This window comes from Elephas maximus, chromosome 18 (genome assembly GCF_024166365.1).
Source record: "Elephas maximus indicus isolate mEleMax1 chromosome 18, mEleMax1 primary haplotype, whole genome shotgun sequence".
Taxonomy (NCBI): domain Eukaryota; kingdom Metazoa; phylum Chordata; class Mammalia; order Proboscidea; family Elephantidae; genus Elephas; species Elephas maximus.
In genome coordinates this window covers 1,023,267-1,035,675 of record NC_064836.1, presented here as the reverse complement: position 1 = coordinate 1,035,675, position 12,409 = coordinate 1,023,267, and positions in this window count along the sequence as shown.

Here is a 12,409-nt window from a genome sequence, read left to right as displayed (position 1 = left end):
AGGGAAAACAGACTGCCTAGAGAAATCCTAGCAAAGCCCTGTGTTTCCCCACAGGAATGTATGTCCGTTTCAGTTCTTTGCCAGCAACGGAGCTCAGAGGCAACGTCAGATTGTGTGTATCTCAGTGAGAGAAAGAACACTGTGACTTCCCCCGTTCCTCTGACGAAAGCAGTTAGAGGGAGAAAAGCGTCCTTTGCTTTCGCTTTCCCGCAATGAGCTCGACAGATCTGCCCTTGGCGAAGGGCTGTTTTCCCCCGGAGAACTGCCTCGCGGTAGCCCTGTTCTGGAAGTGGAACGAGTATGCAGTGTTAGCGTTCAGCTAATGTGAAGGCTCGCTTTGGCCCAGGGCAAACGAAGCGCCGGGGAAATCTTAGCAGAGCCCGGCGCCTTTCCACGGTTCAAAGCGTGGAACTGCAGACTCTTTTGCAAAGAAGAGAGCGCACAGGCAACAGCAGCCTGCACGTTTCTCAGTGAAAGGGAGAACTCCCTGACTTCATCCAGTCCTCTGAGCAAAGCAGGCAGAAGGAGAGAAACTTTCTTTCCTTCCTCTTTCCTGCAACGAATTCCTCATTTGCTCTTGCAAACGCAAGGCTTCTTCTGAAAAACTACGTCACGGTGCAGGGATCCTTCCAGAGGAGCAACGACATAGTTTTAGCTGGAAGGGCTTGGGAAAGCAGCCGGGGAGAAAAGGCCTCTTGCTATTCTCTTTTCTTTCTGCCCGAATGCGGTCATTTGGCACTTGCTAAAGCAAGGTTTCCCAGCACAAACTACAAAGCAGGAGCTCTCTCCTGGCAGAGGAAATCCCATGCAGTGTTGCCCTGGCGAGATAGTGTTGCTACAGTGAGGCCCAGGGAAAACACACTGCCTAGAGAAATCCTAGCAAAGCCCTGTGTTTCCCCACAGGAATGTATGTCCGTTTCAGTTCTTTGCCAGCAACGGAGCTCAGAGGCAACGTCAGATTGTGTGTATCTCAGGGAGAGAAAGAACACTGTGACTTCCCCCGTTCCTCTGACGAAAGCAGTTAGAGGGAGAAAAGCGTCCTTTGCTTTCGCTTTCCCGCAATGAGCTCGACAGATCTGCCCTTCGCGAAGGGCCGTTTTCCCCCGGAGAACTGCCTCGCGGTAGCCCTGTTCTGGAAGTGGAACGAGTATGCAGTGTTAGCGTTCAGCTAATGTGAAGGCTCGCTTTGGCCCAGGGCAAACGAAGCGCCAGGGGAAATCTTCGCAGAGCCCGGCGCCTTTCCACGGTTCAAAGCGTGGAACTGCAGACTCTTTTGCAAAGAAGAGAGCACACAGGCAACAGCAGCCCGCACGTTTCTCAGTGAAAGGGAGAACTCCCTGACTTCATCCAGTCCTCTGAGCAAAGCAAGCAGAGGGAGAGAATCTTTCCTTCCTCTTTCCTGCAACGAATTCCTCATTTGCTCTTGCAAACGCAGGGCTTCTTCTGAAAAACTACGTCGTGGTGCAGGGATCCTTACAGAGGAGCAACGACATAGTTTTAGCCGGAAGGGCTTGGGAAAGCAGCCGGGAAGAAAAGGCCTCTTGCTATTCTCTTTTCTTTCTGCCTGAATGCGGTCAATTGGCACTTGCCAAAGCAAGGTTTTCCAGCACAAACTACAAAGCAGCAGCTCTCTCCTGGCAGAGGAAATCCCACGCAGTGTTGCCCTGGCGAGATAGTGTTGCTACAGTGAGGCCCAGGGAAAACACACTGCCTAGAGAAATCCTAGCAAAGCCCTGAGTTTCCCCACAGGAATGTATGTCCGTTTCAGTTCTTTGCCAGCAACGGAGCTCAGAGGCAACGTCAGATTGTGTGTATCTCAGTGAGAGAAAGAACACTGTGACTTCCCCCGTTCCTCTGACGAAAGCAGTTAGAGGGAGAAAAGAGTCCTTTGCTTTCGCTTTCCCGCAATGAGCTCGACAGATCTGCCCTTCGCGAAGGGCCGTTTTCCCCCGGAGAACTGCCTCGCGGTAGCCCTGTTCTGGAAGTGGAACGAGTATGCAGTGTTAGCGTTCAGCTAATGTGAAGGCTCGCTTTGGCCCAGGGCAAACGAAGCGCCGGGGGAAATCTTAGCAGAGCCCGGCGCCTTTCCACGGTTCAAAGCGTGGAACTGCAGACTCTTTTGCAAAGAAGAGAGCGCACAGGCAACAGCAGACTGCACGTTTCTCAGTGAAAGGGAGAACTCCCTGACTTCATCCAGTCCTCTGAGCAAAGCAGGCAGAAGGAGGGAAACTTTCTTTCCTTCCTCTTTCCTGCAACGAATTCCTCATTTGCTCTTGCAAACGCAAGGCTTCTTCTGAAAAACTACGTCACGGTGCAGGGATCCTTCCAGAGGAGCAACGACATAGTTTTAGCTGGAAGGGCTTGGCTGAGCAGCCGGGGAGAAAAGGCCTCTTGCTATTCTCTTTTCTTTCTGCCCGAATGCGGTCAATTGGCACTTGCCAAAGCAAGGTTTCCCAGCACAAACTACAAAGCAGCAGCTCTCTCCTGGCAGAGGAAATCCCATGCAGTGTTGCCCTGGCGAGATAGTGTTGCTACAGTGAGGCCCAGGGAAAACACACTGCCTAGAGAAATCCTAGCAAAGCCCTGTGTTTCCCCACAGGAATGTATGTCCGTTTCAGTTCTTTGCCAGCAACGGACCTCAGAGGCAACGTCAGATTGTGTGTATCTCAGTGAGAGAAAGAACACTGTGACTTCCCCCGTTCCTCTGACGAAAGCAGTTAGAGGGAGAAAAGCGTCCTTTGCTTTCGCTTTCCCGCAATGAGCTCGACAGATCTGCCCTTCGCGAAGGGCCGTTTTCCCCCGGAGAACTGCCTCGCGGTAGCCCTGTTCTGGAAGTGGAACGAGTATGCAGTGTTAGCGTTCAGCTAATGTGAAGGCTCGCTTTGGCCCAGGGCAAACGAAGCGCCGGGGGAAATCTTAGCAGAGCCCGGCGCCTTTCCACGGTTCAAAGCGTGGAACTGCAGACTCTTTTGCAAAGAAGAGAGCGCACAGGCAACAGCAGCCTGCACGTTTCTCAGTGAAAGGGAGAACTCCCTGACTTCATCCAGTCCTCTGAGCAAAGCAGGCAGAAGGAGAGAAACTTTCTTGCCTTCCTCTTTCCTGCAACGAATTCCTCATTTGCTCTTGCAAACGCAAGGCTTCTTCTGAAAAACTACGTCACGGTGCAGGGATCCTTCCAGAGGAGCAACGACATAGTTTTAGCTGGAAGGGCTTGGGAAAGCAGCCGGGGAGAAAAGGCCTCTTGCTATTCTCTTTTCTTTCTGCCCGAATGCGGTCAATTGGCACTTGCCAAAGCAAGGTTTCCCAGCACAAACTACAAAGCAGGAGCTCTCTCCTGGCAGAGGAAATCCCATGCAGTGTTGCCCTGGCGAGATAGTGTTGCTACAGTGAGGCCCAGGGAAAACAGACTGCCTAGAGAAATCCTAGCAAAGCCCTGTGTTTCCCCACAGGAATGTATGTCCGTTTCAGTTCTTTGCCAGCAACGGAGCTCAGAGGCAACGTCAGATTGTGTGTATCTCAGTGAGAGAAAGAACACTGTGACTTCCCCCGTTCCTCTGACGAAAGCAGTTAGAGGGAGAAAAGCGTCCTTTGCTTTCGCTTTCCCGCAATGAGCTCCACAGATCTGCCCTTCGCGAAGGGCTGTTTTCCCCCGGAGAACTGCCTCGCGGTAGCCCTGTTCTGGAAGTGGAACGAGTATGCAGTGTTAGCGTTCAGCTAATGTGAAGGCTCGCTTTGGCCCAGGGCAAACGAAGCGCCGGGGAAATCTTAGCAGAGCCCGGCGCCTTTCCACGGTTCAAAGCGTGGAACTGCAGACTCTTTTGCAAAGAAGAGAGCGCACAGGCAACAGCAGCCTGCACGTTTCTCAGTGAAAGGGAGAACTCCCTGACTTCATCCAGTCCTCTGAGCAAAGCAGGCAGAAGGAGAGAAACTTTCTTTCCTTCCTCTTTCCTGCAACGAATTCCTCATTTGCTCTTGCAAACGCAAGGCTTCTTCTGAAAAACTACGTCACGGTGCAGGGATCCTTCCAGAGGAGCAACGACATAGTTTTAGCTGGAAGGGCTTGGGAAAGCAGCCGGGGAGAAAAGGCCTCTTGCTATTCTCTTTTCTTTCTGCCCGAATGCGGTCATTTGGCACTTGCTAAAGCAAGGTTTCCCAGCACAAACTACAAAGCAGGAGCTCTCTCCTGGCAGAGGAAATCCCATGCAGTGTTGCCCTGCCGAGATAGTGTTGCTACAGTGAGGCCCAGGGAAAACAGATTGCCTAGAGAAATCCTAGCAAAGCCCTGTGTTTCCCCACAGGAATGTATGTCCGTTTCAGTTCTTTGCCAGCAACGGAGCTCAGAGGCAACGTCAGATTGTGTGTATCTCAGTGAGAGAAAGAACACTGTGACTTCCCCCGTTCCTCTGACGAAAGCAGTTAGAGGGAGAAAAGCGTCCTTTGCTTTCGCTTTCCCGCAATGAGCTCGACAGATCTGCCCTTCGCGAAGGGCCGTTTTCCCCCGGAGAACTGTCTCGCGGTAGCCCTGTTCTGGAAGTGGAACGAGTATGCAGTGTTAGCGTTCAGCTAATGTGAAGGCTCGCTTTGGCCCAGGGCAAACGAAGCGCCAGGGGAAATCTTCGCAGAGCCCGGCGCCTTTCCACGGTTCAAAGCGTGGAACTGCAGACTCTTTTGCAAAGAAGAGAGCGCACAGGCAACAGCAGCCTGCACGTTTCTCAGTGAAAGGGAGAACTCCCTGACTTCATCCAGTCCTCTGAGCAAAGCAGGCAGAAGGAGAGAAACTTTCTTGCCTTCCTCTTTCCTGCAACGAATTCCTCATTTGCTCTTGCAAACGCAAGGCTTCTTTTGAAAAACTACGTCACGGTGCAGGGATCCTTCCAGAGGAGCAACGACATAGTTTTAGCTGGAAGGGCTTGGCAGAGCAGCTGGGGAGAAAAGGCCTCTTGCTATTCTCTTTTCTTTCTGCCCGAATGCGGTCAATTGGCACTTGCGAAAGCAAGGTTTCCCAGCACAAACTACAAAGCAGGAGCTCTCTCCTGGCAGAGGAAATCCCATGCAGTGTTGCCCTGGCGAGATAGTGTTGCTACAGTGAGGCCCAGGGAAAACAGACTGCCTAGAGAAATCCTAGCAAAGCCCTGTGTTTCCCCACAGGAATGTATGTCCGTTTCAGTTCTTTGCCAGCAACGGAGCTCAGAGGCAACGTCAGATTGTGTGTATCTCAGTGAGAGAAAGAACACTGTGACTTCCCCCGTTCCTCTGACGAAAGCAGTTAGAGGGAGAAAAGCGTCCTTTGCTTTCGCTTTCCCGCAATGAGCTCGACAGATCTGCCCTTCGCGAAGGGCTGTTTTCCCCCGGAGAACTGCCTCGCGGTAGCCCTGTTCTGGAAGTGGAACGAGTATGCAGTGTTAGCGTTCAGCTAATGTGAAGGCTCGCTTTGGCCCAGGGCAAACGAAGCGCCGGGGAAATCTTAGCAGAGCCCGGCGCCTTTCCACGGTTCAAAGCGTGGAACTGCAGACTCTTTTGCAAAGAAGAGAGCGCACAGGCAACAGCAGCCTGCACGTTTCTCAGTGAAAGGGAGAACTCCCTGACTTCATCCAGTCCTCTGAGCAAAGCAGGCAGAAGGAGAGAAACTTTCTTTCCTTCCTCTTTCCTGCAACGAATTCCTCATTTGCTCTTGCAAACGCAAGGCTTCTTCTGAAAAACTACGTCACGGTGCAGGGATCCTTCCAGAGGAGCAACGACATAGTTTTAGCTGGAAGGGCTTGGGAAAGCAGCCGGGGAGAAAAGGCCTCTTGCTATTCTCTTTTCTTTCTGCCCGAATGCGGTCATTTGGCACTTGCTAAAGCAAGGTTTCCCAGCACAAACTACAAAGCAGGAGCTCTCTCCTGGCAGAGGAAATCCCATGCAGTGTTGCCCTGGCGAGATAGTATTGCTACAGTGAGGCCCAGGGAAAACACACTGCCTAGAGAAATCCTAGCAAAGCCCTGTGTTTCCCCACAGGAATGTATGTCCGTTTCAGTTCTTTGCCAGCAACGGAGCTCAGAGGCAACGTCAGATTGTGTGTATCTCAGTGAGAGAAAGAACACTGTGACTTCCCCCGTTCCTCTGACGAAAGCAGTTAGAGGGAGAAAAGCGTCCTTTGCTTTCGCTTTCCCGCAATGAGCTCGACAGATCTGCCCTTCGCGAAGGGCCATTTTCCCCCGGAGAACTGCCTCGCGGTAGCCCTGTTCTGGAAGTGGAACGAGTATGCAGTGTTAGCGTTCAGCTAATGTGAAGGCTCGCTTTGGCCCAGGGCAAACGAAGCGCCGGGGGAAATCTTAGCAGAGCCCGGCGCCTTTCCAAGGTTCAAAGCGTGGAACTGCAGACTCTTTTGCAAAGAAGAGAGCGCACAGGCAACAGCAGCCTGCACGTTTCTCAGTGAAAGGGAGAACTCCCTGACTTCATCCAGTCCTCTGAGCAAAGCAGGCAGAAGGAGAGAAACTTTCTTTCCTTCCTCTTTCCTGCAACGAATTCCTCATTTGCTCTTGCAAACGCAAGGCTTCTTCTGAAAAACTACGTCACGGTGCAGGGATCCTTCCAGAGGAGCAACGACATAGTTTTAGCTGGAAGGGCTTGGGAAAGCAGCCGGGGAGAAAAGGCCTCTTGCTATTCTCTTTTCTTTCTGCCCGAATGCGGTCATTTGGCACTTGCTAAAGCAAGGTTTCCCAGCACAAACTACAAAGCAGGAGCTCTCTCCTGGCAGAGGAAATCCCATGCAGTGTTGCCCTGGCGAGATAGTGTTGCTACAGTGAGGCCCAGGGAAAACAGACTGCCTAGAGAAATCCTAGCAAAGCCCTGTGTTTCCCCACAGGAATGTATGTCCGTTTCAGTTCTTTGCCAGCAACGGAGCTCAGAGGCAACGTCAGATTGTGTGTATCTCAGGGAGAGAAAGAACACTGTGACTTCCCCCGTTCCTCTGACGAAAGCAGTTAGAGGGAGAAAAGCGTCCTTTGCTTTCGCTTTCCCGCAATGAGCTCGACAGATCTGCCCTTCGCGAAGGGCCGTTTTCCCCCGGAGAACTGCCTCGCGGTAGCCCTGTTCTGGAAGTGGAACGAGTATGCAGTGTTAGCGTTCAGCTAATGTGAAGGCTCGCTTTGGCCCAGGGCAAACGAAGCGCCAGGGGAAATCTTCGCAGAGCCCGGCGCCTTTCCACGGTTCAAAGCGTGGAACTGCAGACTCTTTTGCAAAGAAGAGAGCGCACAGGCAACAGCAGCCTGCACGTTTCTCAGTGAAAGGGAGAACTCCCTGACTTCATCCAGTCCTCTGAGCAAAGCAGGCAGAAGGAGAGAAACTTTCTTTCCTTCCTCTTTCCTGCAACGAATTCCTCATTTGCTCTTGCAAACGCAAGGCTTCTTTTGAAAAACTACGTCACGGTGCAGGGATCCTTCCAGAGGAGCAACGACATAGTTTTAGCTGGAAGGGCTTGGCAGAGCAGCCGGGGAGAAAAGGCCTCTTGCTATTCTCTTTTCTTTCTGCCCGAATGCGGTCAATTGGCACTTGCCAAAGCAAGGATTCCCAGCACAAACTACAAAGCAGGAGCTCTCTCCTGGCAGAGGAAATCCCATGCAGTGTTGCCCTGGCGAGATAGTGTTGCTACAGTGAGGCCCAGGGAAAACAGACTGCCTAGAGAAATCCTAGCAAAGCCCTGTGTTTCCCCACAGGAATGTATGTCCGTTTCAGTTCTTTGCCAGCAACGGAGCTCAGAGGCAATGTCAGATTGTGTGTATCTCAGTGAGAGAAAGAACACTGTGACTTCCCCCGTTCCTCTGACGAAAGCAGTTAGAGGGAGAAAAGCGTCCTTTGCTTTCGCTTTCCCGCAATGAGCTCGACAGATCTGCCCTTCGCGAAGGGCTGTTTTCCCCCGGAGAACTGCCTCGCGGTAGCCCTGTTCTGGAAGTGGAACGAGTATGCAGTGTTAGCCTTCAGCTAATGTGAAGGCTCGCTTTGGCCCAGGGCAAACGAAGCGCCGGGGAAATCTTAGCAGAGCCCGGCGCCTTTCCACGGTTCAAAGCGTGGAACTGCAGACTCTTTTGCAAAGAAGAGAGCGCACAGGCAACAGCAGCCTGCACGTTTCTCAGTGAAAGGGAGAACTCCCTGACTTCATCCAGTCCTCTGAGCAAAGCAGGCAGAAGGAGAGAAACTTTCTTTCCTTCCTCTTTCCTGCAACGAATTCCTCATTTGCTCTTGCAAACGCAAGGCTTCTTCTGAAAAACTACGTCACGGTGCAGGGATCCTTCCAGAGGAGCAACGACATAGTTTTAGCTGGAAGGGCTTGGGAAAGCAGCCGGGGAGAAAAGGCCTCTTGCTATTCTCTTTTCTTTCTGCCCGAATGCGGTCATTTGGCACTTGCTAAAGCAAGGTTTCCCAGCACAAACTACAAAGCAGGAGCTCTCTCCTGGCAGAGGAAATCCCATGCAGTGTTGCCCTGGCGAGATAGTGTTGCTACAGTGAGGCCCAGGGAAAACAGACTGCCTAGAGAAATCCTAGCAAAGCCCTGTGTTTCCCCACAGGAATGTATGTCCGTTTCAGTTCTTTGCCAGCAACGGAGCTCAGAGGCAACGTCAGATTGTGTGTATCTCAGTGAGAGAAAGAACACTGTGACTTCCCCCGTTCCTCTGACGAAAGCAGTTAGAGGGAGAAAAGCGTCCTTTGCTTTCGCTTTCCCGCAATGAGCTCGACAGATCTGCCCTTCGCGAAGGGCCGTTTTCCACCGGAGAACTGCCTCGCGGTACCCCTGTTCTGGAAGTGGAACGAGTATGCAGTGTTAGCGTTCAGCTAATGTGAAGGCTCGCTTTGGCCCAGGGCAAACGAAGCGCCGGGGGAAATCTTCGCAGAGCCCGGCGCCTTTCCACGGTTCAAAGCGTGGAACTGCAGACTCTTTTGCAAAGAAGAGAGCGCACAGGCAACAGCAGCCTGCAAATTTCTCAGTGAAAGGGAGAACTCCCTGACTTCATCCAGTCCTCTGAGCAAAGCAGGCAGAAGGAGAGAAACTTTCTTGCCTTCCTCTTTCCTGCAACGAATTCCTCATTTGCTCTTGCAAACGCAAGGCTTCTTCTGAAAAACTACGTCACGGTGCAGGGATCCTTCCAGAGGAGCAACGACATAGTTTTAGCTGGAAGGGCTTGGGAAAGCAGCCGGGGAGAAAAGGCCTCTTGCTATTCTCTTTTCTTTCTGCCCGAATGCGGTCATTTGGCACTTGCTAAAGCAAGGTTTCCCAGCACAAACTACAAAGCAGGAGCTCTCTCCTGGCAGAGGAAATCCCATGCAGTGTTGCCCTGCCGAGATAGTGTTGCTACAGTGAGGCCCAGGGAAAACAGACTGCCTAGAGAAATCCTAGCAAAGCCCTGTGTTTCCCCACAGGAATGTATGTCCGTTTCAGTTCTTTGCCAGCAACGGAGCTCAGAGGCAACGTCAGATTGTGTGTATCTCAGTGAGAGAAAGAACACTGTGACTTCCCCCGTTCCTCTGACGAAAGCAGTTAGAGGGAGAAAAGCGTCCTTTGCTTTCGCTTTCCCGCAATGAGCTCGACAGATCTGCCCTTCGCGAAGGGCTGTTTTCCCCCGGAGAACTGCCTCGCGGTAGCCCTGTTCTGGAAGTGGAACGAGTATGCAGTGTTAGCGTTCAGCTAATGTGAAGGCTCGCTTTGGCCCAGGGCAAACGAAGCGCCGGGGAAATCTTAGCAGAGCCCGGCGCCTTTCCACGGTTCAAAGCGTGGAACTGCAGACTCTTTTGCAAAGAAGAGAGCGCACAGGCAACAGCAGCCTGCACGTTTCTCAGTGAAAGGGAGAACTCCCTGACTTCATCCAGTCCTCTGAGCAAAGCAGGCAGAAGGAGAGAAACTTTCTTTCCTTCCTCTTTCCTGCAACGAATTCCTCATTTGCTCTTGCAAACGCAAGGCTTCTTTTGAAAAACTACGTCACGGTGCAGGGATCCTTCCAGAGGAGCAACGACATAGTTTTAGCTGGAAGGGCTTGGGAAAGCAGCCGGGGAGAAAAGGCCTCTTGCTATTCTCTTTTCTTTCTGCCCGAATGCGGTCAATTGGCACTTGCGAAAGCAAGGTTTCCCAGCACAAACTACAAAGCAGGAGCTCTCTCCTGGCAGAGGAAATCCCATGCAGTGTTGCCCTGGCGAGATAGTGTTGCTACAGTGAGGCCCAGGGAAAACACACTGCCTAGAGAAATCCTAGCAAAGCCCTGTGTTTCCCCACAGGAATGTATGTCCGTTTCAGTTCTTTGCCAGCAACGGAGCTCAGAGGCAACGTCAGATTGTGTGTATCTCAGTGAGAGAAAGAACACGGTGACTTCCCCCGTTCCTCTGACGAAAGCAGTTAGAGGGAGAAAAGCGTCCTTTGCTTTCGCTTTCCCGCAATGAGCTCGACAGATCTGCCCTTCGCGAAGGGCCGTTTTCCCCCGGAGAACTGCCTCGCGGTAGCCCTGTTCTGGAAGTGGAACGAGTATGCAGTGTTAGCGTTCAGCTAATGTGAAGGCTCGCTTTGGCCCAGGGCAAACGAAGCGCCGGGGGAAATCTTCGCAGAGCCCGGCGCCTTTCCACGGTTCAAAGCGTGGAACTGCAGACTCTTTTGCAAAGAAGAGAGCGCACAGGCAACAGCAGAATGCAAATTTCTCAGTGAAAGGGAGAACTCCCTGACTTCATCCAGTCCTCTGAGCAAAGCAGGCAGAAGGAGAGAAACTTTCTTGCCTTCCTCTTTCCTGCAACGAATTCCTCATTTGCTCTTGCAAACGCAAGGCTTCTTCTGAAAAACTACGTCACGGTGCAGGGATCCTTCCAGAGGAGCAACGACATAGTTTTAGCTGGAAGGGCTTGGGAAAGCAGCCGGGGAGAAAAGGCCTCTTGCTATTCTCTTTTCTTTCTGCCCGAATGCGGTCATTTGGCACTTGCCAAAGCAAGGTTTCCCAGCACAAACTACAAAGCAGGAGCTCTCTCCTGGCAGAGGAAATCCCATGCAGTGTTGCCCTGCCGAGATAGTGTTGCTACAGTGAGGCCCAGGGAAAACAGACTGCCTAGAGAAATCCTAGCAAAGCCCTGTGTTTCCCCACAGGAATGTATGTCCGTTTCAGTTCTTTGCCAGCAACGGAGCTCAGAGGCAACGTCAGATTGTGTGTATCTCAGTGAGAGAAAGAACACTGTGACTTCCCCCGTTCCTCTGACGAAAGCAGTTAGAGGGAGAAAAGCGTCCTTTGCTTTCGCTTTCCCGCAATGAGCTCGACAGATCTGCCCTTCGCGAAGGGCTGTTTTCCCCCGGAGAACTGCCTCGCGGTAGCCCTGTTCTGGAAGTGGAACGAGTATGCAGTGTTAGCGTTCAGCTAATGTGAAGGCTCGCTTTGGCCCAGGGCAAACGAAGCGCCGGGGAAATCTTAGCAGAGCCCGGCGCCTTTCCACGGTTCAAAGCGTGGAACTGCAGACTCTTTTGCAAAGAAGAGAGCGCACAGGCAACAGCAGCCTGCACGTTTCTCAGTGAAAGGGAGAACTCCCTGACTTCATCCAGTCCTCTGAGCAAAGCAGGCAGAAGGAGAGAAACTTTCTTTCCTTCCTCTTTCCTGCAACGAATTCCTCATTTGCTCTTGCAAACGCAAGGCTTCTTTTGAAAAACTACGTCACGGTGCAGGGATCCTTCCAGAGGAGCAACGACATAGTTTTAGCTGGAAGGGCTTGGGAAAGCAGCCGGGGAGAAAAGGCCTCTTGCTATTCTCTTTTCTTTCTGCCCGAATGCGGTCAATTGGCACTTGCGAAAGCAAGGTTTCCCAGCACAAACTACAAAGCAGGAGCTCTCTCCTGGCAGAGGAAATCCCATGCAGTGTTGCCCTGGCGAGATAGTGTTGCTACAGTGAGGCCCAGGGAAAACACACTGCCTAGAGAAATCCTAGCAAAGCCCTGTGTTTCCCCACAGGAATGTATGTCCGTTTCAGTTCTTTGCCAGCAACGGAGCTCAGAGGCAACGTCAGATTGTGTGTATCTCAGTGAGAGAAAGAACACTGTGACTTCCCCCGTTCCTCTGACGAAAGCAGTTAGAGGGAGAAAAGCGTCCTTTGCTTTCGCTTTCCCGCAATGAGCTCGACAGATCTGCCCTTCGCGAAGGGCCGTTTTCCCCCGGAGAACTGCCTCGCGGTAGCCCTGTTCTGGAAGTGGAACGAGTATGCAGTGTTAGCGTTCAGCTAATGTGAAGGCTCGCTTTGGCCCAGGGCAAACGAAGCGCCGGGGGAAATCTTCGCAGAGCCCGGCGCCTTTCCACGGTTCAAAGCGTGGAACTGCAGACTCTTTTGCAAAGAAGAGAGCGCCCAGGCAACAGCAGCCTGCAAATTTCTCAGTGAAAGGGAGAACTCCCTGACTTCATCCAGTCCTCTGAGCAAAGCAG